Raw genomic sequence first — 27,100 nt, 5'->3', positions numbered from 1 at the left:
CCCTCCAGTTGCAGATCAAACATCCTCTTTGGAATTCTTCCCTCATCCATTCTCTTCATGTGTCCATACCACTGCAGTCTTAATTTTTCTATCCTGTCCTGTACTGGTTCCTCCTTTAGTCTTTCCCTCACATACACATTTCGCAATCTGTCTCTTCTTGTTACACTCAACCTGCTCCTCTGGAACTTCATTTCACTAGCCTGTATTCTACTTTTGTCGCTTTGTGCATTACCCATGTCTCACTTCCGTATGCCAATATGGGGACAAAGTAGGTTCGGTATATAATTCCCTTGGATTTCTGTGGCTCCTCCTTGCTCCAAATAAGCCCCCTAATGCATTTGTAGAACTGCCCTGCTTTTCTGCACCTTTCATTTATTTCCATTGCGTTTCCCCCCTTACTTTCAATCATGCTTCCCAGGTACTTGAAGTTCTCTACCACTTGTAGTTTTTCCCCTCCACAAGTTATATCCACATTTGGCCTATTCTTCTTCCTTGTTGTGACAATTACTTCACTTTCCTTTGCAGAGAAATGCATTCCATATTGAGCTGCCGTTGCCTCCCATGCATCTAACTGCTCTTGCACCTCCTTCTCGCAATTTCCCCATAGCATCAGGTCATCGGCAAAAAGCACTACTTTCATTTTATGATCTCCAATTGCATCTGATACTTGCTGTAGGATTTCATGCATAACAATAATAAACAATAAAGGCGAAAGTGCACTTCCCTGTCGCAGCCCATTTTCCAGCTTGAACCATGCAGTACGTTCCCTCCCCACTTTCACACAACTCTCACTTCCCTCATACATTTTTCTGACTTTTCGTGTTATCTCTTCATCTATCCCTTTTGCGTTCAGCACATCCCAGAGCTTGTCCCTACAGATACTGTCATACGCTTTCTCAATATCTAAAAAGGCCATGATTAAGTCCTTCCCGTACTCATAGTGCCTTTCCTGCAGTTGCCTTACCGCAAATATAAGGTCCATTGTTGATCTTCCCGGTCTGAAACCGTACTGCTCCTCTTGCAGTCTACTTTCAATACTGCTTCTTATTCTCTTCTCCAGGATCTTTTCATAGATTTTTCCACAGTGGCATAGCAGGGTGATTCCTCTGTAGTTCTCACATCTCCTTTTATCCCCTTTCTTGAAGATCGGGACTATAATTCCTTTCTTCCAATCCTCAGGAATCTCAGGGTGGCTACCAACAGCAGATGGTCACTGTCTAAGGCCTCAGATGGAATGACCTTAACATCTGTGAGGCTGCTCATCATCTGCCTATCCACTAGTACATAATCTACTACTGAAGTTTGGGACCAGTCTCCACTGTACCAAGTTATTTTGTGGCTACTTCTCTTTTTGTACCAGGAATTTGCGATCGCCAGCCCATTCCTCTTGCATAATTCCAGCAACAATTTTCCTTCTCTATTTCGGTTCCCCCAGCCCTCTGGTCCCATTATCTCCTCGAATCCTTCCCTGTCTGTGCCAACATGTGCATTGAGGTCCCCTATTATAATCTGATTACCTCCATTTAGCTGCTTTTGCATGTCATCTTCAAATTCCTCCTTCTCCTTTTTTGTACACCCCACCTGTGGGGCATGTGCTTGGATGATTTCAATGCTTTTTCCTTTCACTCGTACTCTGGCTTTTATCATTCGATCATTGATACCTTCCACCTCCTCCTGCAGACCCTCTCTGACCACTATTGCCACTCCATTTCTTCCCCTCTCATTCCCTATCCAGTACAGTTTACATCCTTTACTTAGTGGTTTTTCACCAACTCCTCTCCACCTAGTCTCAGCAAGTCCCAAGATGTCCAATTTCCTCCTTTCCATCATTTCTACAATTTCTTCTAACTTCCCAGTTAGAGTCCTTACGTTTATGGTACCCAGTCGTAAACCATGTCGTAATCCTTTTCCATTGCTTGGTCGGTTTCCTTTCAATCCGTTCCGTGATCCGAGGCATGTTCCCTTTTTAAAAGCAGTTGACTTATCCACTACTGGCTTGCTAGGCCTATCGCAGCTTCACCAGAGCCCCGTTAGCCGTCACGTTTCAGGGTTCCCACAGGGCCTTCCCAGCTACCGTAGCGGTCCTGGGGCAGACGAAGTCCCCCCTGTACATCGCCCCTATAGGCAGTCCCCTACTTTGTGCCGTTGCCCATCTCCCACGACTTGGACGAGGGGTTGGACTTATGGGAGACAATGTTAGAAAATAAAAAACTAAAATTGCAACCAAGACTGTTTTTAACCAATACTGGCAAGCACTGGTTTGCTGTATGCCACATACGGACTGGAAGAATTTCTAGCTGGGCAGAAAAACGTGTGTCTTCGTCTCTGCATAACATTGTTGAAAAAAAAATTGCAACCAAGACTGTTTTTAACCAATACCGTTAAGCCCTGGTTTGCCTTATCCCACATATGGATTGGATGAATTTCTGTGTAAAAGTGAAATCGAGGGTGGAGTTAAATGATAAAATTATATCTTCAGTACATCGTTTAAGAAAAGGATGATAAAGATGTGTTAAAATTCTAGGGCAATTATCTCTTTATTCATAAACAATTCTTTCTCACAGCTGTACACTCTACTATCTAAGAATACTGCCGATTCGAGGCAAATTAACTTATGATTACGTTTACACATATGCAAATCATTTTCATTTAGGGACAAAAAATATCTGCGATCCTTACTGATCAGTAGATAATCATTTAGCACGTAGTTTACATAAATACCTGCCTGTCTCCATTTCACGGGGTAAGTATAAATCTTATACATTTCAAAATTATGATTTGATCTAGCAAGGGGTATAGAAACAATAACAGTTAATTCATCTTCAGTCATTAAAGAGTGTGTGGTGGTTAACTTGTAGTAAGCATATAAATTGTAAGAGTTAACAGGGTAAACCATAGTACATGTTGAACCTAGCTTTCGTTCAATTGCTGGTAGCATCTTTAAAAATTGTTCTGCATGTAGTAGGACAGTGCTCAAACAATCATTTGAACTACTTTCTAAGGCTGTCTTTAAGTTAAGGGCATCAGTTCTAGCATTTGATGAGCTATTAGTAATTGTTAACAAAAGAGTGTTTAAATCTATGTGTACACTCACAGCATTTAATCCTTGGAGCAGTTCTTGGATATTTGCGTTCATTTGATGACGAATTGCGTGGAAATGTGAGATAAATTGCTTTACAATCTGTTCAATGAAAACTGTGTGGTTAGTAGTGGTTCGTTGCATATTCTTTAATACGATAGTTTCATTAGAGCTGTTAGTAGAATCTGTACTGGACTGTTGTTCAAGAGATAATATTTTGTCTTTAACTCCCAGTAGATCCCAACTAGTTAAATTACCAAATACCTTATGAAGGGTACTCCCTCCAGAATCAAACCAGGCACGTTTACGCCAAATTAAAGTTTTGTGTGGCCAAAGCTTTAAAAAACAGTAAATCTCTTTTTCATAATTAGCAAATATAGACTCTACCTGCATTTTGGCTGTGATACAGTTATTATACCAAGGTGTACCAATTTCCAAAATTGTATCATTACCCTTAACAGAACGAATTAGATCAATTTGCTTCTTTACATAATTGAACTGTTGCTGGATTTCACTCAGATTGTACTTGAGTACAAGTTTTGTATTACTTGCTGAAACTACCATGTCTGATCGTGGTTCGTCTAAAAAACCTGTACTCTGTGGTACTATTACTACAGTATTGGTAGAATACGCTATCATAGCAAACAATAGAATAAGAATGAACATGGTTAATCAGTTCTAAATACTAGAGTTGACAATGAACATAAAATAAATGAGTTTCTTGTGACAACCTGTGGAATAAAAGGTTTAGTTTCACTTGTGCACCCGTCTAATAGCCCAATACTAAATTTTCACAATTCATTCCCATACACACATGGCTGAAATAAACACACACATTTCACTCTCACACACTACAACACATTTACATAGATTGTAGGGGTGTCTGGAACAGGATCGCTCAGAACGTGTCGATGCCTTGGCCTTGAAGTCTGGACTGCGACATCGCGATTCTCGCTTCCTGTGTTTGAGAACAGCAGCTCTGCCTCTCGGTCGGACCTCGTCGTCTCGCTATGCTACAGGAAATCTACCCAGAAACGGCTTTACACGACTGCCATGAACGACAATCGAACGAAAGGGCAGTTGGAGCATAAGAGAGTCTGGGGACAACACCTCCAAGTTTGGATATGGTCCTTTTCAAAACTTCTTAAACTTTTTGACTTGAGTCTTCTTTAACACCACGTTGCTTAGATAAACGAGATCTCCAACTCGATACTGTAGCACTGCTGTTTGGCAGTCGTGTTGTCTTGCTTGCAGAAGAAAGGTTTGATGATTTCGCTGTTTCATTCCCCTCCATGCTTCCTTTAGCTTGCATGCTAGATTCCTTATGTGTTCATTGCTGATTTCGGCAGTCGATTGTGCAAAGTCCAAGGGTGAATGCATTCTTCTTCTGTAGACGACCTCATATGGATTAGGCCAGTTGAGCTGTGCGTTGTGGCATTGTAACAACTTACCAACTACGGTAAACAGGCATCTCAATTGTGTTTGCTGCCCACATAATGGCTAACCATTTTAATAATTGTTCTGTGGACTCGCTCGACTCTTCCATTTCCTTCAGGGTGTGCTGGTGTAGTCCTTATCTGAGTTATCTGCATGAGCTTACAAGTCTGTTTAAGCAATTCACACATAAAATTCGTTCCTTGATCGCTAATTATATTTAATGGTGATCCAAACTTAATAGTCCATTCTTTTAGAAAAACTTTAGCGGTAGTCTCAGCACTCTGGTCAGTTATTGGTATTGTGACAGAGTATCTAGAGAAATGATCTAACATAGTCCGTATGTATTTGTTTCCATCTTTAGTCTGAGGCAACTGTCCTACAACTTCTAGTCCTATTCTTTCAAATGGTTCACTTGTCTCTGGCAGTTTTTGCAATGCTGCTCTACTTTTTCCTACATTATTCCATCTGTTATAGGAATCACATTGTGAAACAAACTCGAAGACGTCAGCTTTATGGCTCAGCCACTAAAACATTTGAGCTATTTTAATGTTTGTTGCTTTTTCATTGTAATGTCCTGATAATAAAGAATCATGTTGTTCTCTCTTGATTTGCTCTTTCATGCTTTCTGGAATAGCTAGGCGGTTTCCTTTACTAGTGATTTCGTACAATAATCCATCTATTTCGACAAAATGTTGATCATCTCTCCATAATTTGCAGTGTGGATCTTCTTCTTGAGCTGCCTTTAACTCTTCTTCTCGACTTACTGTAACACAAACATTGACTGTTCGACTTATTGCATCAGCATTCCCATGTTAATCTGGAACTTGGATACTTTAAGCACAGTAACTATTTAAGAGTGGCATGATCAGTAATAACTGTAAATTCTCTTCCTGTTAAGAAACCAAAGCACAAAGCTGCTTCTCAGTAGTAGTATAATTACATTCTGCTTCGTTTAATTGTCTGGAAGCAAATGAGATTGGACGTTCATGACGATCAACTTCTTAAGATTGCACCTATGGCAAAATTGGATGCACCTGTTAAAAGAATAAAAGGTTTACTGAAATCTGGATAGGCTAACAGTGGGGCTGTGGTTAAAGCAGTTTTAAGTCCTTCCATTGCCTTTTTGCTTTCTGTTGACCAATTAAATGTGGCTCCTTTCTTCAATAGATGTGCCATATTCGCATGACCGGCTGTAAATCGTCTGTAGAAATTTGACAATCCCAAGAATGATTGCAGTTCTATCAAATTACAAGAAAATTATTTACATCTTCAATTAATTTTGGATCAGGTCGAACACCTTCATTGGTTATAACATGACCAAGGTAGTTAACTTTGCTTTGTGCAAAATGACATTTATCTATTGATAAAGACAGGTTTGTGCTTCTTCTTATATGCTCAAAAACAGCTTGTAGTCTCTCAGTATGCTGTTTCATGTTTTCACCAAAAATTATTACATCATCAAGGTAAACAAGTGATTGTGTTGGGGTGAACCCTCATAAAACTGAATCCATCATACATTGAAATGTAGCTGGAGCATTACGAAGTCCAAATGGCATACGAAGATACTTGTATACTCCTGTTGCATTTACAAATGAAGTTTTTGCTTGATCATCTGGATGCACTGTTAACTGGTGATAACCACTTGTTAAATCACTTACTGAAAACATTCGACATTTGCCCAAGTAATCCAAGGTTTCCACTAAATTTGGTAAGGGGTAAATGTAGGGTGTGGTCACAGCATTCAAAAATCGGTAATCAACACAAAAACAGAGCTGTGGTTCTCCAGAAATTGATTTCTCCTTTACAGTTACAAAAGGCGAACATCACAGTGGATCTGAAGGATCTCTTGGTTTTATAATTCCGGCTTCTAATTGTTCTTTAACTACATCTTCTACCAACACTCTCAGACTGTATGGTATTGGGTAAGGTTTCTGTCTGATTGGGGCTGCATTCCATGTATGAATATGATGCTGAACTAAATGAGTGACAGGTAAATTTGCACGTTCTCGGAATAAATCTGCATACTCCAATAAAACTGGTGCTAAAGTCTTCTTTCATCAGCTATCAAATGTTCTATCTTCTTCCAAATCTTGCGCCTCAGTTCATTATTAACTTCGTCTCCTCGTTGCAATTTTGCGGTACTGTAATAAAAATCTGTGTTTATAACTGCAGTGTTTGTTACCTCTGTATTATGTCACTTTTACTTACGCTCGACACTTCAGTAACTTTCGTTCTCATGGCAAAATAACACCCTCATTGCTCATATTCGTTAATGTAACCAGGACTTTTGCGGCATTTTGTCTCACCATTGTAGCGACACCTACACTTCTAGCAACATAACAATGTATTGTAAGCAGTAACTCACTTTTCTCGGATCGCTCAATTAATAACAAAGTTCCTTCCTTGCATCAGGGTGACTTAACTTCAACGTAGATTGTCTTCCTGCTCCCTTGCGAATTTGCTGAGGCTGATCAATTTGAACATCGACTCAGACGGTTTGAACTGATGCATCGTTTGGGCGGTCCATTCCCGAGACGTCAGTATTGCTGCTCCTTTGAGTACGATCTGAAGAACGATTTCCTAGATTGTAGTTGCAATGGCCTAGTCTGATCTTTCTTACTGCGACAAACATCTCTGCCTCGTCAGCGGACAAGAAATCAAATCCAAGTACACCGTCGTAAGGCGTTTCGTTATTTGAAACTACTTGCACTCTTTCTGTGTATTTATCTTTATTTTCACCTTCATCTTGGCCTTGGCCAAGAATTAATTCTACGTCAACTTCTCCATAGTTATGTAGTTTTCCTCCGTTTAAACTTCGCACTTTTAATAGCGACGGTTTCAATTTAGCCCATTTATTACATTAATGAGGTCTGTGCTCGTGTTTCAATAAGTTGTTTGATGTTTCTCCCACGGTATACAGCACCTATTACGAAGTCATTTTCGGTCTGATTTTCGCGGGAACCAACAAGAACCAATGTCTCTGGCAGGTGGCGGACGGAGTATTGGCCCGTACGTCCCCGCACTCGTTTAAAGATCTGGCAGATTGTCTATTGTTCGTATCACCTTTCTTCTTGTTGCGACAATCTCTCGAAACATGACCCTGCACCCCGCAATGATAGCATATTCGATTCTCTTTACAATCTTTACGCTTGTGACCCAGCTTATTGCATCTGTAGTACTGTAATGTCGTGTTGAAAACTCTGTGTTCTTGTTTCTGCATCTCATTCAGTCGTCTTAGTGCTTCAACGAAACCAACTGCTTCTACTGCTTCCTGAAACGTTTTTCGTCGTGCCAATCTAACAGCTTTGCTTACTTCCTCTCCGTACAACCCATGAATAAATGTGTCCAAGGCTCTCTCGTCGGCTTCGAACAACTGATTGCGATTTTCGTTTTGATCTTCTACTAACTCGTACATTTGAGCATTGATGTTTCCAATTCTGTCGGCAAACTGCACAATAGATTCGTCTCGTCGCATTCGCAAACTGTAAAGGTGCTCTTTGTAAAATCCGATCGCGTTTTTACGTTTAAATCTCGGAACAACAACCGTTCTAAACTCATTGTAATATTCTGTTTACACGCAAGTAGGCTCCGCGTTAATGAAATCTTGTGGTGCTCCATGAATTCTTAATTTGGCAACCACTAGCTTATCGGAATCTGTCCACGATCCTAACAGGATGGCACCTTCAAGTTTACGAAAAAAGAGTTTATCATCATCTTCGGATTTCCTGTTAAACACTGGTACTGATGGCAATAATGAAAAATTCTTTATTGTAGTTGTACTGCATGAACTATCATTTGACAAGTCTTTCGGAATGCTACCCTCGCTTCTTTCTGCTTTTAACTGCCGAATCTCTTATTGCAGTTCATTAATAACAGTTTGTAGATCGACAATGTTAGTGTGACTGGATTGCGGCATTTCGTCCAATTCAGGGCTTCACAACATACGTTCTCATGGAGCAAGCTGTGAGCAGCAAGGCGCGAGCACGGAGCAGCGCGAGCACGCTACCCCCGCTACCGGACCAGAGCGGAGAGTGGGGAGCGTCACGTGGGGCACAGAACAGCTGCCGCCAGTCAATGTAAATTAGAGATGGGTCGAACTCGTTCACTCCCGTGAACTACTTCATTCATTTCACTCTTTGCCGTGAAGCGTTCAAATGAAGTAGTTCATTCATGAAGTACGGAAGCCTGGCGAAGTTGCCCAGTTCGCCGCGGCTACGCTCGCTTCGCCTCGCTCGTACAATAAGGCTTCATAATTTTACCAACAGATGGCCGAACTATGCAGTAACGTGCACGCAACGTTTTACTCTCTTACAGAGTCTGAGCTAACTTAAGTAGAGCATGGTCGAAGGGGACAAAGGAAAGATAAACAGAGAAGCCTGTCACATATAAAGAAGGTATTACATTTAATTTTGCTCGACATTTTCTCATGAAGCGCCCAAAAAAGTCTTTATCTGCAAAGTGAAACATTATTTGTTGTATTCATGGACTGAAGACTAGGGCTACCAGCGAAATGCAGTCCAATTTTATGTTCCTTTTAAAATTTAATCCAAAATAGAATGAGTATGTTTACCACTGTCGCAAAGTCTATATATCTACCTTAAGTAATGATTCACAAGTTTTCCTGTAGATTTTATTTTTGTTGAGAATAATAACCCTCCAGATTCAAAACGTAAACTGTCACCTGTAGTCATTAGCAGGATTTCAGGTAAAATCCCTCTTTGAGTGTTATTAACAAACCTTTTATTTTCATGTTGGCTGTGCGTGCTCACAGAGTCAGCCTCTTCATTTGTATCTGTAATATTCATTTGTCCGCAAGCGCTGGCAACGGTAGGCTACCGGTAGACGCGAAGTATAACTGAACTGCACAAATAGTCACGGGTAATGATGTCAGCACTGCAGGAAGCAGCTGACACTGCCTTCCCCTCTTCCCTCACATCCGCAACCGATCGCAAACGTATCGTTTCCCACAAACGCCGCGCGATTCGTCGACAGGTAGTAGAGGGGAGAATGAGTGACGTAGCGCCGATGTAATGGGTTGAGGGAGAGGGGGAAAGAGTGAGTGAACAAGAGAAAAGTGTGGAGTGTGTTATCTGTGAAGAGTTTGAAGTACCAGTTCATTGAAATTGAGTGGTTAGTTCACACTTCACTGGAGTGAAGCGTTCATTTGAAGGACTCATTCGCGAGCTCCCCATCACTAATGTAAATCTGCGGCAACCTGCAGGGGTATCACTCACGAATTATTACTGCGACAAATGAAACAAATAAAGCAGAGTGTACAGTCTTAGACAATAAAACTGACCGCCGGCCGGCCGCCACAGGGACTAAGTCCGAGTCATTCACTTAAGGTGGCCAATAAAACTGACCGCCCCTGACAACTCTTTAAGTCCGGCAATCTGCACAATCTGGCAACACTGTAAGATGCGGAAGCGTCAGGAGGAAGTGTTATCTACTTCCGAGACGCTGTCAGACTACGTGAGCCCGTGGTCTAGTGGTAAGCGTCGTGCGTTCTAAACTTATAGTCGCCTGTTCGCGTCCAACTGTATTTTTTTTTTTTTTTTACCGCAGTCGGTCAAAAGTTATGAGTCTGACTGAACATCGAAGATAATTCGCTTAACATTCTACCCACCAGCAATAACAAGTATTCCAGAAACAATTCCGCAGGATAGCTCGTGGCTGCGCCGCGATCATACCAGCTTTCTCTCGAGCGTTTCCTCGCACTGCAGCGGCTACCGGCCACCGGCCAGACGCCACCCGCCGCCTGATATCCGGCGCCGCCCAGGTGAACGCGTCGCGATGCTGTCAGTGTGTGTCTCAACTGTCATTTTCGAATTTGAAGTTCTAGTTATCATCTGGTAGCTAAGCAATGGATTTCGCAAACTTGAAAATCATGAACTACAGTTAAGCATTGTAAAACTGAGTCGCAAGTGGAAATAGGTGTAACATCTGCAACACAACGTTTACTTTTGGTATAACAGAGGGGTGAATGCAGAGGAGGCAGCTAGAAAGATTTGAATTGTGTGTGGAGCGACTGCTTTTGGGAAAAATACGCCAGGAAAAGATATTCTTGTTTCAACAAAGATCGTTCTGGCATGAATGATTTTCCACATTAAGGAAGTCTCGACTACTGATATATGTGATAGATTACCATTTTACCATCACGCGACATTTGCATTCAACAGGCAAAGTTCAGAAGTCTGGTGTAGGAGTACTGCATGCTCTAATTCCAAACAACAAAAATCAACGGAGTGACTATTATTGAACGTCATTAGGTCGCTCATTGAGCATTTGTATGCAGTACTGTTACTGGTGACGTGTTATGATGCCTTTATCGTTAACTTCCTAAGAAGGAATGAAAGGCTGAGCCCCTCCAAAAGATACAAACTCGAGCAAAGAGTAGTATGAACATAATATTTTACATCTGATAGCTCCAAAAGTGTGTTTTGGGCTACGAATTCTGCCCCAAGGTCTGTGTGCAACACAGCTGGAATTTGTTGCCAACAACTCAGACACCTTTCGGTCTTAGCGTATGAAAATCGAGCAATACAACTACATCACATGTGTTACTGTATGATAACGCACTTCTTGATTTGAGAAACAAAACTATCCAGGAGATTGAAATTAAAGTCATCTCTCAAGCACTTGTATTGATAGAGAAGTCCTCTCTCAAGCACTTGTCCCTCTCGTCATATATTCGTAAAGATTTACCTTTCCCACTCTTGATCGATCAACCGTCAACGCAATTCATTTCTAGACGAAAATACTCTTAAAACTACTCTGGTATAATGATATCGTTGGAACCAGTAGGTTTCTACTGACGTAGAATTTGTAAACAACTTTAGCATTGTCAGATCGTTTTAGATATCGTGAAAGAAAATTCTTTTGGTGATTAATTTCTCTTTGATGATTACTGTTGCGTTTAGTAAACTAATGGAAAATCCAATTAAAATATTCACTGTACTAATACAAATTAAATTCAGCTTACTACAGAAACTTCACGACGGCAGACTATCCTAATAAAGCATTAAGTATCTGTAAGACGATTGAGCCTATTTTAACACGAATTCGTAGGACATTATCGACTTTTGACTTCGAAAAGATCTGCATTTACCTCATTTCCTGTATCATTCGCAATTATTATGAAAATGTGGCATTTCATAGATCAAATTATGTATTCACAACAACAAAAAATATGTCGTCATTATGGATTTGGCAGTACCGTAAGATTTTCGCTCTGACACTAAGGGTTACTGAAAGTAGCAAGGCGCATTTTGCTCGAGCGTTGTCTTACGATTCCCTTACTGCGTTTGTATCTGCCTGCTTGTAGCTCTGCTACAAAAGAATTAAAAATCTGGATCTCAGCGAGTCTCGAAAGGCGAACGAAAGCAGCTTGCACCTGGGAGCCAAACATGTTTCTTGGGAACAGGCTACTTCCTAAAGCGGGAAGACATTCTTTTGTGGTTGAATTGTTGGCAAATGTCAGTCAGACGTGTGCCGTTCGTCTAAGCGCTTCGGTGTGTTGAATTTGTAGCAATTATTTTTCTACAGGTTTTTTCTGTCCCAAATAGAGAGTTGAAGTCTCCCATTAGTATTTTCACGTCATCTTGGTGAATTTTGCTCATAGTATTTTCGAGTGTATATCTTTTATAGGGGCTCTGAATGAGCATAGTCATAAGTCGATTGTTGGTGGATGCGATATCTTTGACAGAGTTGATGACAGATCTGTGTTCGAGAAATGCAGTGCCAAAGATTGGTACGCCTTTCGCTACCTTTTGTTGTATTTTGCTCTTGAAGATGCCATAGTTTCCGTAATACAAGTTTTAATTGTCAATTAATCGTGGTTCTTGAAGAGCAATGATGAGAATTTTTTGGCGGACGATTTCTTTTGTGAGATTATTGAGGTTTCTTGTTTGGGTCAATGTATCGATGTTTAGTTTTCAAATGAATGTTTTCTGCTTGTAGGGAAATTTACCAGAGATCTTCGATATTCTCTGCCGTGCTAACCTGGACTCCCCAGAGTGCGAAAATCCAACTGCCGCCTATCGGTGGCCAGGTTGTGCATAGAGGTGTACATGTCCCGCTTTTAACCCGCCCATGCTTGCCCGGTGGCCAGGCGGGCAGGCCGCCGCTCGTTGTCAACAGAACGGGCAGGCTGCTTCACTCCCAGCCAAGCCAAGCAGAACCCAACCCGGGCAGGCTGCGGGAAACTTGCTTGCCTGCCCATATTACTGCTGAACTGCGCTACGCAGCCGTTTAGACTGCGCGCGTCGTTGTCGTATTATGAACGTTAATCAAAAGTTTTTATTTTACCTGAGCACCAAAAGACAAACCCCAACATTATATATATACACTCCTCGAAATGGAAAAAAGAACACATTGACACCGGTGTGTCAGACCCACCATACTTGCTCCGGACACTGCGAGAGGGCTGTACAAGCAATGATCACACGCACGGCACAGCGGACACACCAGGAACCGGGGTGTTGGCCGTCGAATGGCGCTAGCTGCGCAGCATTTGTGCACCGCCGCCGTCAGTGTCAGCCAGTTTGCCGTGGCATACGGCGCTCCATCGCAGTCTTTAACACTGGTAGCATGCCGCGACAGCGTGGACGTGAACCGTATGTGCAGTTGACGGACTTTGAGCGAGGGCGTATAGTGGGCATGCGGGAGGCCGGGTGGACGTACCGCCGAATTGCTCAACACGTGGGGCGTGAGGTCTCCACAGTATATCGATGTTGTCGCCAGTGGTCGGCGGAAGGTGCACGTGCCCGTCGACCTGGGACCGGACCGCAGCGACGCACGGATGCACGCCAAGACCGTAGGATCCTACGCAGTGCCGTAGGGGACCGCACCGCCACTTCCCAGCAAATTAGGGACACTGTTGCTCCTGGGGTATCGGCGAGGACCATTCGCAACCGTCTCCATGAAGCTGGGCTACGGTCCCGCACACCGTTAGGCAGTCTCCCGCTCACGCCCCAACATCGTGCAGCCCGCCTCCAGTGGTGTCGCGACAGGCGTGAATGGAGGGACGAATGGAGACGTGTCGTCTTCAGCGATGAGAGTCGCTTCTGCCTTGGTGCCAATGATGGTCGTATGCGTGTTTGGCGCCCTGCAGGTGAGCGCCACAATCAGGACTGCATACGACCGAGGCACACAGGGCCAACACCCGGCATCATGGTGTGGGGAGCGATCTCCTACACTGGCCGTACACCACTGGTGATCGTCGAGGGGACACTGAATAGTGCACAGTACATCCAAACCGTCATCGAACCCATCGTTCTACCATTTCTAGACCGGCAAGGGAACTTGCTGTTCCAACAGGACAATGCACGTCCGCATGTATCCCGTGCCACCCAACGTGCTCTAGAAGGTGTAAGTCAACTACCCTGGCCAGCAAGATCTCCGGATCTGTCCCCCATTGAGCATGTTTGGGACTGGATGAAGCGTCGTCTCACGTGGTCTGCACATCCAGCACGAACGCTGGTCCAACTGAGGCGCCAGGTGGAAATGGCATGGCAAGCCGTTCCACAGGACTACATCCAGCATCTCTACGATCGTCTCCATGGGAGAATAGCAGCCTGCATTGCTGCGAAAGGTGGATATACACTGTACTAGTGCCGACATTGTGCATGCTCTGTTGCCTGTGTCTATGTGCCTGTGGTTCTGTCAGTGTGATCATGTGATGTATCTGACCCCAGGAATGTGTCAATAAAGCTTCCCCTTCCTGGGACAATGAATTCACGGTGTTCTTATTTCAATTTCCAGGAGTGCATGTATTAATTGCAGGTAAAAAAAATATTGGTTTTATTTGTTTATTCTTCCTTTATGCGTATATTTCGGTCTTCTTATCTATATAAATAAAAATTAATTACCAAATGTGTTGATAAGCGTAAAACTCGAGAACGCCTGGACCAGTTCGGCTAAATTTTTTTTGCTGTGTTCGTAATTCTCAGGACAAGGTTTTTATGAAATAAAATTTTTCGAAAATCGACCGAAAAATTGGAAAATTTGACAAAAACTGAAAGTGTGTTTTCATTGTGTCCGTGTGTTTGTATTGCATACAATCTTGATGAAATTTTGCACACTATACCTTGAAACCAGTCTACATAAAATTTCATATGGTGCATGGCAGAGGTTCCTTTACATAACGGAACCCGACAAATTTTACGTATTTATCCCGATCTTGATGAAATTTGGCACACTTGATATTCAAAGCAGGATGAAGGGCGTTGCCTGCTTAAAATTCTGAATGGTGCATGGCGGAGGGTACTTTACGTACACACTTCTACACCAACCTACAATTTTATTCCGATCTTGAAGAAATTTTGCACACTTGACCATCAAGAGGAACATCACTGTCTACATAATATTTCGGACAGTACATTGAAGAGAGTACCTTACAAAAGATTTTGACATCGTTTGCGGGTTACCATGAAAGTTCACTATGTACGCATGTTTCCATGGAGAAGGTTTTTGAATATTTACATGTGCATGTATATGTATATATATATATATATATATATATATATATGTTTATGTATATATATGTATATGCGTATATATATATATATATATATTCATAGACAAATAAATATATATACATATACATACATATATACATATATATACGAATATACACATACACACACACACACACACATGCACACACACACACACACACACACACACACACACACACACACACACACACACACACATATATATATATATATATATATATATATATATACACTCATAGACAAATACATATATATACGCGTATACATATACATATATATACATATACATATATATACATAAACATATATAAATATATATATATATACATATACATGCACATGTAAATATTCAAAAACCTTCTCCATGGAAACATGCGTACATAGTGAACTTTCATGGTAACCCGCAAACGATGTCAAAATCTTTTGTAAGGTACTCTCTTCAAGATCATAGACATTTCGTTTAAAAGAAATGCATGTATATATATATATATATATATATATATATATATATATATATATTTCTTTTAAACGAAATGTCTATGATCTTTTTGAAATTTGAGAGCTGTCTGACACATTCACAGTCATCGTGTTGGATAATTCGCGCACAGCAAATGTCGTTTAACAGTTGCAAACCATTTTTGGTTGAGTGAACGTGTTATATTGGCTGCAAAAAACCTTGATGTTAACGAAATGAATTTTCAGATTCAAAATATGACACCTGGCGAATTGCTGACATACAAGTCGGTTTATTCTGTTACTAACCAAGATTATGTAGTCAACTATCCTACGGAATTTTTAAATTCGCTGGATTTCCCCGGATTACCGCCTCCCAATCTGTAATTAAGTCGGATCGGCAATCATGTTGCGAAAGGTAAACCAGCCACGTCTTTGTAATGGCACCCGGCTTGCGGGGAAGAAGTTAAAGAACAACGTAATCGAAGCCACAATTTTAAAAGGAAAGTACAAAGGTGAGGACAGTTTGATTCCAATATCACTAAGATTCCGACCGACATGCCATTCGACTTTAAACGGTTATAATTTCCAGTGCAGCTTACATTTGCCATGTCGATAGATAAATCGCAGGGGCAGTTGTTATATGTTTGTGGCATCAATCTTGAAAATCATGTTTTTCACATGGCTATTTGTATGTCGCATGTTGCCCTGTCGGGACACCTTCAACTTCATTTGTTTACGCACCAGAAAACAAAACTATCAATGCTGCGTATCAAAAAGTATTACAATAAATGCTACCTAGCAATAAACTTTGACACTGATTGACTGATCACCACAAAAGTTGACAGATATATATGAGTTTTCATAGATAGGTGAAGAGGAGATGAACTGAGGTGGCGGAATCCAACAGAGAGAGGACGAGGAGAAGGATAGAGGGTGGGGGGGGAGATGGGCCAAGAGATGGGTTCAAAAATGGTTCAAATGGCCCTGAGCAATATGGGACTTAACTTCTGAGGTCATCAGTCCCCTAGAACTTAGAACTACTTAAACCTAACTAACCTAAGGACATCACACACATCCATGCCCGAGGCAGGATTCGAACCTGCAACCGTAGCGGTCGCGTGGTTCCAGACTGTAGCGCCTAGAACTGCTTGGCGACTTCGGCCGGCCAAGGGATGGGGAGTGGGGGGGGGGGGTGGAGGTGATCAAAGAGATAGTGGGAGAGGACTAAATGGATAGAGAGAAAATACGGGAGGGAAGATGGACTACGAGAGTATGGAATAAATAAATGCCCAGGCAACACAATGCAGTCTGTGCTGCACTTTTCAACACCGAAACGGATGGATATTTGTACTAAAGAAGTGAACCTCCACCCCCCAAAAAGAAGATTGGTCACCTCCCCAGAAGAATAAATTATCTACGCCCCTATTAACCACTGTACTGCAATGAGAACCAAATTAAGATTTTGGAAGTCTAGATTCTTTAACTTTAGTATGTTTCAGCCAAGTATGACACCAATTATATAAATATTTAACTACGTTTCCAGGATGTATTTTACTGGTTCTGTGAATTCATTCGAAGTTGGAAAAATCATTCTAAATTGCCAAAATGCATTTTAACAAAATCGAAGGACTTGTTTCGTATCCAGTTCGTCTAAAAACTACTGGGAATACAATGGCGACCCTGAGCCATTTTTCGCGGCTCCTACGTTTGCGTCATGAGAGTCCACACTTGTAGTCTAGGTCTGCATCACGAGGGATCATATTTCGGACCATCATGATGCAGACTAAGACGACGAGTGTTTACTTGCATGATGCAAATCTAAACGACGACTCTAGACCCTCATAACACAGACCTAAACGACGAGTCTGAGTCCTCATGACACAGATATAGACGCTGTGGAGAGTGGCTCAGAGTTTCCATTATATTCCTACTACAATACATTCATGGAAAAAGACGCTCTTCATTTTAGGAGTATTTGTAGTGTCTAGGTTTTCAGCATCTTGACTCTGCATGTGGGATTCCCCTTAATATAGAAATACAAGAATAAAATTACATTTTGCAATGTGTGTGGAACTCAACAAAATAAATTGTAATTTAAACTCATAATGTGTATTGCCTTACTCCACAAATGAATATTTTATTTTGCAGAACACTTTTCAACATAAAATCTTTACAAATTTTCCTTCAGTTCCCCTGAAAGTATTATTTAGGCCAAACCAGATACTCCTAAAAATATTTGGCTACTTTTGCAAACCCAAGTAACAGAAAATGGTTTACAAACAATAATTAATGTCACTTGGAAGGATTGAAATCAAAAATTTTAGTCTAAAATAAAAATGAACTGTATGCATTACAAAATTTCTATCTCAGAAATTGACGCCCAGAAAGCACAAGAAAGAAATCTGCACTCTTAATTAGTAAATTTGCGCTAAAACTCATAGTTTCCCGTTTAATGTTCTACTGTATTTTCAATGTGTCTGCTGATTAGTGTTTGAATTAATTATGACGAGATCGTTAAGTCTGTCTGCATTAAGACGTGATCGTTTTTCGCTAATTAGGTTTCCAGCGCAACTAAAAATTCTCTCACTAGACGCACTAGTGGCTGGTATATTTAATATTTTTCTTGCCACACACGCAAGTCGAGGAAGTCGTTGGGAGTTATTTTTCCACCACTGTAGAATATCTCCCTCGTTCACACAGTGTTCTTGCAAGTATCTGCTGACTTCATCATGTAGGAGAGAAGGCTCTTCTGCCCAGTCCTCAAATTTCGCCATTTTGTACGGCCCTGGATTTGTTTCTTGGTTGCTGTGATTGGGCACTTGTACTGAAACTGTACAGGTTCCAATTAATATTTGCAGAATAATGTGAAGATCGCACTACACATAGTTGAAATTATAATAGGTTTTAGATGATGCTATCATTTATCGTCCTGTAAAGTCGCCAGAAGACCAAAACTAACTGCAGGATGATTTAAATAAGGTATATATTTTTGGTGTGAAAATTAGCAGTTGGCAATAAATAATGACAAGAGCGAGGTTATCCCTGTGTGTACTAAACTAAGTCCGTTAAACTTCGTTTACAAGATCAACCAGTCAAATCTAAAGGCTGTAGATTCTACTTAATACCTCTGATTACAATTACGACCTACTTAAATAGGAATGGACACACAGAAAATGCTGTAGGCGTTTTAATGACAAAGCACTCTTTTGGAGCATTGCTACGAAGTTGGAGAGCCTTACTATTGACGGAAGAGGTCGAAAGAGTCTAAATAAGGGCAGCTGGTTTGGTATTATCGTAAAACAGGGGAAAGAGTGTCGCGGAAATTACACAAGAGTTGGGGTGGTAATCATTTCAACAATGGCGTTTTTTGACGTGGCGCGATCTATATATGAAATTTCGATCACCATCTTACACCTCCGAATTCGAAGAGATATTGTTGAGTCCCATATACATTGGAAGAAATGATCATCAGAATAAAATACAAAAAAGCAGTGCTCAGACGGAGAGCTGTAGGTGTTCTATCCCGCGCGAAATTCGAGAAAAGGAGACAAATAAGTTGAAAGTGGTTCGATGAACCCTCAACTAAGCACTTGCGTGTGTCTTGCAGAGTAACCATGTACATGTAGATGAAGAATATATGCATTATCTTAGGAGCTTACCTTCAGCACACATCTGTCGTGCTGCTTGGTAAACTTCAATTTTTTCATCCTCGGTTAACTTTCTTAATGTGCGGTAGTTAGCCACCATAAACGTTGCAATTTTATGCAGCATACTAACGCACATTTTCTGTTCTAGGAAGGCATCAGCGGCTTGTTTCAAAGGTTTCATGTCCTGAAAATACATTTTCTCAACATACATATTTCACAAGTGGTTCTATAATATTCAGATGGAATAAAATTACAAACCTCTTCATCGTTATCCCGTACGGTACAGTGAGTTTTTAAGGCGTAAAACCACGGTAGAACTAAATGTAGGGTTGGATCCTTGTCACTCTCTAGATCAACTGTGGCTTCTTTAAACGGCTTAAGAAATTCTATAAGCTGGCCAGTTATATGGTGGTCATAACCCAGCATCTTATCAGAGGCACCTTCATTATGTAAAACAGCCTTCACTGAATCAATCTGAGAATGGACTGATACAAGCATGTCAAAATAACTATTCCAACGAGTTGAAACCCACTGCTTTAAAGATGAGTTCAGTCTCACACAGAGACCTCTTCTCTTGAAGTACGAAACCGTAGCCCGCACTGTATTAAGAATGGCTAATATATTTGGAACATTTTCTTTCAAAAACTGTTCGCTCAGAACATGTTTCAAGACTGTGTTTATACTATGAGCCATGCATGGAAGACGCTGATATACTTCGAGAGCTTTGACAATGTTACTGCCCTGGTCTGTGACAAACGTAATTTTGGCAATGTCTTCACGAGAAACACCCATAGTTTCTAAGCCATCTTCCAACTCGTTTCGAATATTCGAGCCAGTTTTTGGGCAGTCAGGAAACGCAGAGCACATTAGTACATATTTATTCAAACGCCAGTCTGAATTTATGTAATGCATTGTCACGGACATGTAATGCACCCCTTTGTAATTGTCTGTCCATAGATCAATTGTACTGGCACATATACCAGAACGAATCGCATGCACTATATCTGGGAGCATTTTGCTGCACACTTTATCAGCTAAGGTTTGAACTTTCCTAGCTACTGTCACTCGGGAAGGCATAACATTTTTAATATCAACTGAGCCATATTTTTTACCTATGTCGATCAGTGTCTGCCCTAAATTAAGAAATCCTTCTCCCTCTATACTGCTAAATGGTCTCAGGTCCTTAGCACACATTTCGACGCACTTTTCGGCCACTAAATCTTTGTCCTCTTTCAAGATATTTACGGAGTGAGGGAACTGCTTGTCAAATTTGCACATATGTCGTAACATACTCGAGGTTCCCGAATAAGTACTTAAGAGCTTTTTACATAGTTTGCATTGAGACACACCTACCGATTTATTTGAAGCGACCTCATAAACACACGAAAACGTTTCCCATGCGGCACTTGTGCTCTGTTTCGTTACCAGCATGTATTCGCCAGTTGTAAATTTTTTTTCAATCTCACTAAAGTTCGACCTATTCATTGTGCTGCCTCCACCGTTGCGATAAATGAACTGCAGGCTAACTACCTGGCTACTCTAGTCACGGTAGCTTGACAGCGCAACCTGTTGTCAGGCGCAGCAAGCTGAGCGGGTCCCGTGAAGCTTGGCAGGCTTGCGGGAACCCAGGTAGCCCGGGCTTGCGGGAGCCCGTATCGCCCGCATTGCCCACTATGCCTCAGTACACGCGCACTCTTGTGTTTACATCGCGGCAGGCTGACCTGCATGAATGGTTGCAGAGGTGCTAGGGGCAAGCAGGCTGCAAGGGGAATTTGTACACCTCTGGTTGTGTACCACCTGGGGTAAAGTTACCTTTGCTTGCATAGTTCATGTTTTCTTGTGTTTCATCGGTTTGGCCTGGGTGATACCGGGACCAGACAGGACCAGAGGGTGTTGAAGCCTTTGGAAGCAAATATTTTCAGCCAAGCTCATTGAGATAATAGACGGTGACCGGAGTAGCGGTGATTTTCACTCAGATGTGTCTGGATTTAGGGTTCAACGGATTGAGTAGCCGTTCAGGATTGTGTTAGTATTTGGTTCACACCAAGTATTTGATTTCCTCGGTACCACCCATATGGAGGACGGTTTCCCCTATCGGCCACAGGGGATTATTATTATTATTATTATTAATATGTATCAGAAATCTGATATGGAGTATCTTCCCACCACTGAAATAGATGTGTATTGTTCGATTCAATATTTCCATCAGATAAATATGGATTATAATTACGTTACATTGCTGCTAGTCGACATATTTCTCTCTTTTTCTTAGACAGTTGCTAGCTGTTACACCATCATAGGAATTTATGTGCGCAGAATTGTTGCAATACAGACGTTCAAATTATCCGATTTCTGCAATTTCATTTCGATACAAGATCGTCCTAATCGGATTCAGCCAGTCAGTCTTAATGTGGATATCCGATTACGACTCTCATCATATGACACACATGGTGAACCACATTCTTAATCGGACTGTTGAATCCAGATCACTTATCTATGACAGGGAATGAATTCTTAAACATTGTGGAAAATAAAAAGTTATTCAAATATAAATATATGAACTAACGAGATAACAATGTATTTACAGGAGCAGGGACCCATCCATCATAGTAGAGCAGTGCGAGATTGGTTTCAGGGCCAAGAGAGGATAAAGCTGATGCCGTTTGTTCCACGATCACCGAACATCAACCAGATAGAGAATAAGTGGCAGAGGTAACAAGGTCATTGCCATGTGTCCCTACAAATGCAAGCCACCTTTGGACGAATATAGAAAATGTATGGTGGGAAGTAAACCCTCATGCTACGCTGTCGACGAATCAATGACTGTGTGTGCGTGTGTGTGTGTGTGTGTGTGTGTGTGTGTGTGTGTGTGTGTGTGTTTTCGTGTTAACGCACAATCTGAATCAATACTATTAACATTAGAGGGACAACCAACAATAAATATTGCATCAAATATGACTGTAAAGTATTTTAATGCGATGGGAAGTTACAAACTGAATTTTTACCCATCCCACGTCCTGCGTATTACGTTAAGTAAGATGTATTAACTCCATAGTATCGTTAGCTGAGACAGTGCGCTCTTGTTGTCGAGGCTCGCGACAAGTGCAGCTATTAGCAGTGCCCAATGCCGCCGCGATTTGTTTATGTTGGCTGAGCGTGGACACTGCAGCAGACGCTTCGCCCTAAACAGAAAGAAATCACCTTTGCTCTGACTGCAGTGAGCGGATATCACTGCCTGCGTGTTCTTATAGTAACCAACGTGAGACTCTACTCACAGGTGCCATGGAGCAATTGCAACGGGTATCATGTCATTAGTCATCAGAATATTAAGCAGTGATGAAATGTCCACTCTATTTGAATCCCAAGAAAATAGGAACCTTCTCACAACGGAATGTGAGGTGATATCAAAATGTATCCAACGTACAAAAATTAATTGGAGGGCTTTCATGTGTGCAGTAATAGCACACAAAGAAATATTATGTCTTGGAAGCGTATATTTCATTTCCTCTTCTCATATTAACGCCCTTGTTTTAATATGAAGTGAGAAAATAAACACGAAAAACTAAAGTTCCTGAGAAGCATATAAGTCATTTCCTCTTCTCATATCACAACTTTTGTTTTAGTATGAAGTAAAAAAAATGAACAGTTTAGAGTTCTGAAGCATAATATGACACCAGATTCTTATCGTAGGCGCTACCGGAAACGCCAAAAGCAGGGAGCTGTCCATTCTTTTGTCCAACAGTCTGTTTCCTTTCATGTATTACTCCCGCTAGGAGATTCTTATTTAAGGACTTGTGGGCATCAAGTTCTTCAGCAGAACAAGCCTTATGTTATAGTGCTAAATACGGTATGGAAAAAATGCAACAAAGACGAGTTCCGCTAGAGCAGTGAGGATATTTGCACATGTGTGTATTCAGCAATGACTGCCAGCTGCCACAACACTTCACAGAATCCTTGCGGAGGCAACACAACTGTGCGTGCACTTCAGACTTCATTCGGTGAGACGTCAGGAGATGGATGAAAACGTCAAATTAACGTCGCTTTCCGAGTCGTATTCAATCCAGATTGAGGTGTTATTATGGTAGTTGAGCGTTCTAGCAACTACACTTTTATGATTCCCATATGAGTATTTCGAAAGCCAAAAGAACCCGTTAGTGTGAAACTATCGGGAACTGCATTAATATCAAACTGCCAGAACTTGAGACAATACGTGGACTCTTCTCCTCGCTGGGTGACCTATTACTGTTATTTAGCATTCTCTCCGTCCTAGTCGTAATGCAAATGGAACTTCAGAGGCGCTTTCCGCTATTCTTGACAAACATCAGCAACCTGTAATCGCTGAGAGTCACAATTACGTGATGATAATGGTTCAGGTTGTCAGTAGTTGTGGTGGTGTTATGCTGTCAAACTGCTTACAGTAACGTTAATGGTGGCGCACATAATTTAGCGCTGACTACCTACTTAAGCAAAGATAGTGTTGTGGCGTCATCGCTTGTCTTTATTTGGCCTCAGCTTGAGTAATCCGATTCAACTAACATAGTACTCCAATCGCGGGCTCCTAATACAGTATGACAGCAGAGATTATCGTACGGGTATTACATTAATTCTGCAATGAAATGCTTAACAAATCTTACCCTCAGCTATGCAGCTGGAATGGCTCATTACACAGGTACTCCATGTTGCACTTGGTTAAGTGATCCGTTCGCTGCAATCCTGCTTGTACTGTTCGTAAATACTCGTATACCTCAGAAATGGTTCAAATGGCTCTGAGCACTATGTGACTTAACTTCTGAGGTTATCAGTCCGCTAGAACTTAGAACTACTTAAACTTAACTAACCTAAGGACATCAGACACATCCATGTCCGAGACAGGATTCGAACCTGCGACCGTAGCGGTCGCGCGGTTCCCGACTATAGCGCCAGGAACCGCTCGGCCCCCCCGGCCTGCATACTTGTATACTGACCATTTGTTATTTGACTAATTATGAACTACAATTTGATTCGCATGTATATGACATGGGTTAGCGCCGGCACAAAGGTAAGACTAAGGGTTGGATGCCGTTGAAGTCCTGTTACATTGATGGCAAGACAAATGTTCGCAAATCACCTCTATTGCCTCAAAAAACAATTGCATCTTAAATATCGAAGGACCGACGTCCTCACTGTCACAGCGCGTTGAAATACAGCAACGACAGCAGATGAAAATTTGTGATCGACTGGGCTTCGAACCCAGACCTCCTGCTTCCTAGACAGACGTTCTGATGACGGGACTAATATTTTTTTTTTTTTTAATGTTTGAGAAGACTTTCAGCACCAGGTAGGCGGAGGCAAAGAGGGCAGGGGTCGAAGATCCGAGGCCTAGCCACAATGCCTCTCCCATACCTGCACTGAGCAGCTGCACTATTCCCATGTATTCCATGTTTGCACCCGTATATTCTTTTAAATTGTAGAACAAAACTGAAGTAGTAATTTAGGTAAAATAAATTACAGATTGCCGCCTCCAGTGGAGTGCGTTCCTTGTAGAACATAACTTATAACAATGGAAAGGGTGACGGAAAAATCCCTAACAAACATTCATTCAGAAATATATTCACATTTTAATTTATTATGCACTGGATGCATATGAGGTCTGTAAGGAAGCCATATATTTTTCAACAAATAAAAGAAATTTCGGAGCCGGTGGGGTTTGCCAAATTAGAACAGTTCTGCTTTTAGATCCAACGTAAAAGAATATTCCAGGAATAAAAAAAGTGAAAGAATAGTATTCCTCTTCTAGTGAATAGAAGTGCCCACCTCTTTCTAGACAAAAATTTAAAACCATTCCTTATATTTGTTATTCTTCTTCAGCTTGAAATTTTCTACTGCAATATAGAACATGTACTCTACTAAGTTTTGTTTGTCATGACGTAAAACACAAACTGTCCCAGAAGCCACGAATAACTGTTATTCTTTGCGGACGGGTAACATTTCCAGTCGGATTGTAAAGCTTCAGGTATCGGTATTTGACTTTCTGCGGTTCTATTGACAGTGCTAACTTCTTCGTAGTCCAGTTCCAAATTCTGATTCTATTTTCACGTGAGAAGATGTCCGCTACAGTTTCTACAAGCCGTCATTTGTCGCCGTGTGGAGATGGTCTCAATTTAATTTTACATAATCGTTCCGCTGTGGGTATGGTTTCGTTTACAAAGTCGCACCATACGGCACTTACTCTAGTTGGTATAATTTTATTGTTGATTTTTTTCCAGACGTTCCTCCAGTTTTTTGTAGGTTAAGTTACCGGAATTGGTTTGTGAAGACTATGTCTGGTAATATAATCATAAACGGTTCTAGTGTTGGTTTGTGCTCGTGGAAGTCTTATACAGCTCCAAACGCCATAGTACTTTCGGACGTAATCTAGGCTGGCGTGCTACATTAACAGGAGCATTCCTATCCCCAGGATCTAACGAGAGGAACAGAAGTTTCGTGATGCCTGTCTTAGTGGCGTGTATTAGTTTAAAAGCACGTCTTTAATTCCAAGTCCTCCGTTTTGCCTCTGCAAAGTCACCGTGTCGAAGGATACTTTGATGATATTTTGTTTCCACAGATACCAATAGGCTACAGCTTATATTTTTATGTGCAGTGACCTGCACTATTGGTACGACTGCTCCGACGTAACATATTTTTCTAAGTATGTATGTATTTATAATCTGCACTTTGTGCAGTCGATCTAATGATCGCATGTCATGGTCCTTGAACAAGGTTCTGATGACATTAAGTTTCCGCTCCCAATTGTTCGTGGCCATGCGCTTGGGATTCGCCCTTAACTACAATCCGAGTTGGAGTCTCTCTTCAGTTACATCTAACCAGTGCGCACCTATTGCACTATTGTAAGAACCGAGATGCAGTATTTTGGTATTAAAATTTTGCAAATCCGGGTTCGAATCTGGTCAGGCACAAATTTTCATCTGACGCTGTTGTTCTATTTTAATGCCAAAGACAGCCTGGACATCTGTCCTTCAATCTTTAATTGATTAAGAAGTCTGTCTATTTCGATTCGTAGTGTCTGTTCTTTCGGAAATGTCCTAAGAACAGACACACACGCACACACACACACACACACACACACACACACACACACACACACACACACACACACACACATTTATATCATAACTGCTATTCGGAAATGTCCTAAGAACAGACATACACGCACACACACACACACACACACACACACACACACACACACACACACACACCCACATTTATATCATAACTGCTATTCGGAAAACGTTTGGCAACTCGGTGATAGTGCTGGACTGGAGCTGCATCAACCTACTCATTTCACTAGATATTGTTGTAATTTTCTGAACAATTACTGTTTAATAAGTGACAGCGACAGTGTCTCTCATCGTTTACTTTGTCGGAAACCTGCTTCTTTCTGCCCTAGGCTATACTATAGCAATGAGTGATTGCTCACATTCTTGATACCTCACTGGACGTGCTACTGCAACTGTAGTCAAAGATTCAAATCCCACTTTAAAAGTATGTTTCAAGTCAGATGGTTTTGCTCCTCCCCTACTGCCATTGAAAACGATCACAACGAAATTAAGTATAGGTATTCTATGAAACCCTTGAGTTCATACTGCGGTGCTGTGAAGATGAAAAGTAGTTTTCACAATTATCAGATGACAGATGGAACTTCTCAAATTCCACTAATTATGACTGCATCATTAACTGTTGGTTCACAGGCGCTTTTCTGCCGCTTATTGTAAGTGTTATTTGTATGTAGGAGCTGGAAGAATAGAAACATCAATTTCTCGCCTTATGGAATGTTCGAATTCACCTTAAGTCTTCACGTTTAGAGCAAAGGCAGAATATCCGTCAGGAAAGCTGACAACAATAAGCCAGGCCATGCCTGTCTTCTGGTGGATGTGCCAATGACAGTGATTGTACAGCAAAGAGGCATTGCCAACTCAATCACT

The sequence above is a fragment of the Schistocerca serialis genome, chromosome 5 (genome assembly GCF_023864345.2).
Source record: "Schistocerca serialis cubense isolate TAMUIC-IGC-003099 chromosome 5, iqSchSeri2.2, whole genome shotgun sequence".
NCBI classification, from domain to species: Eukaryota; Metazoa; Arthropoda; class Insecta; order Orthoptera; family Acrididae; genus Schistocerca; species Schistocerca serialis.
This window is presented reverse-complemented; position numbering follows the sequence as displayed.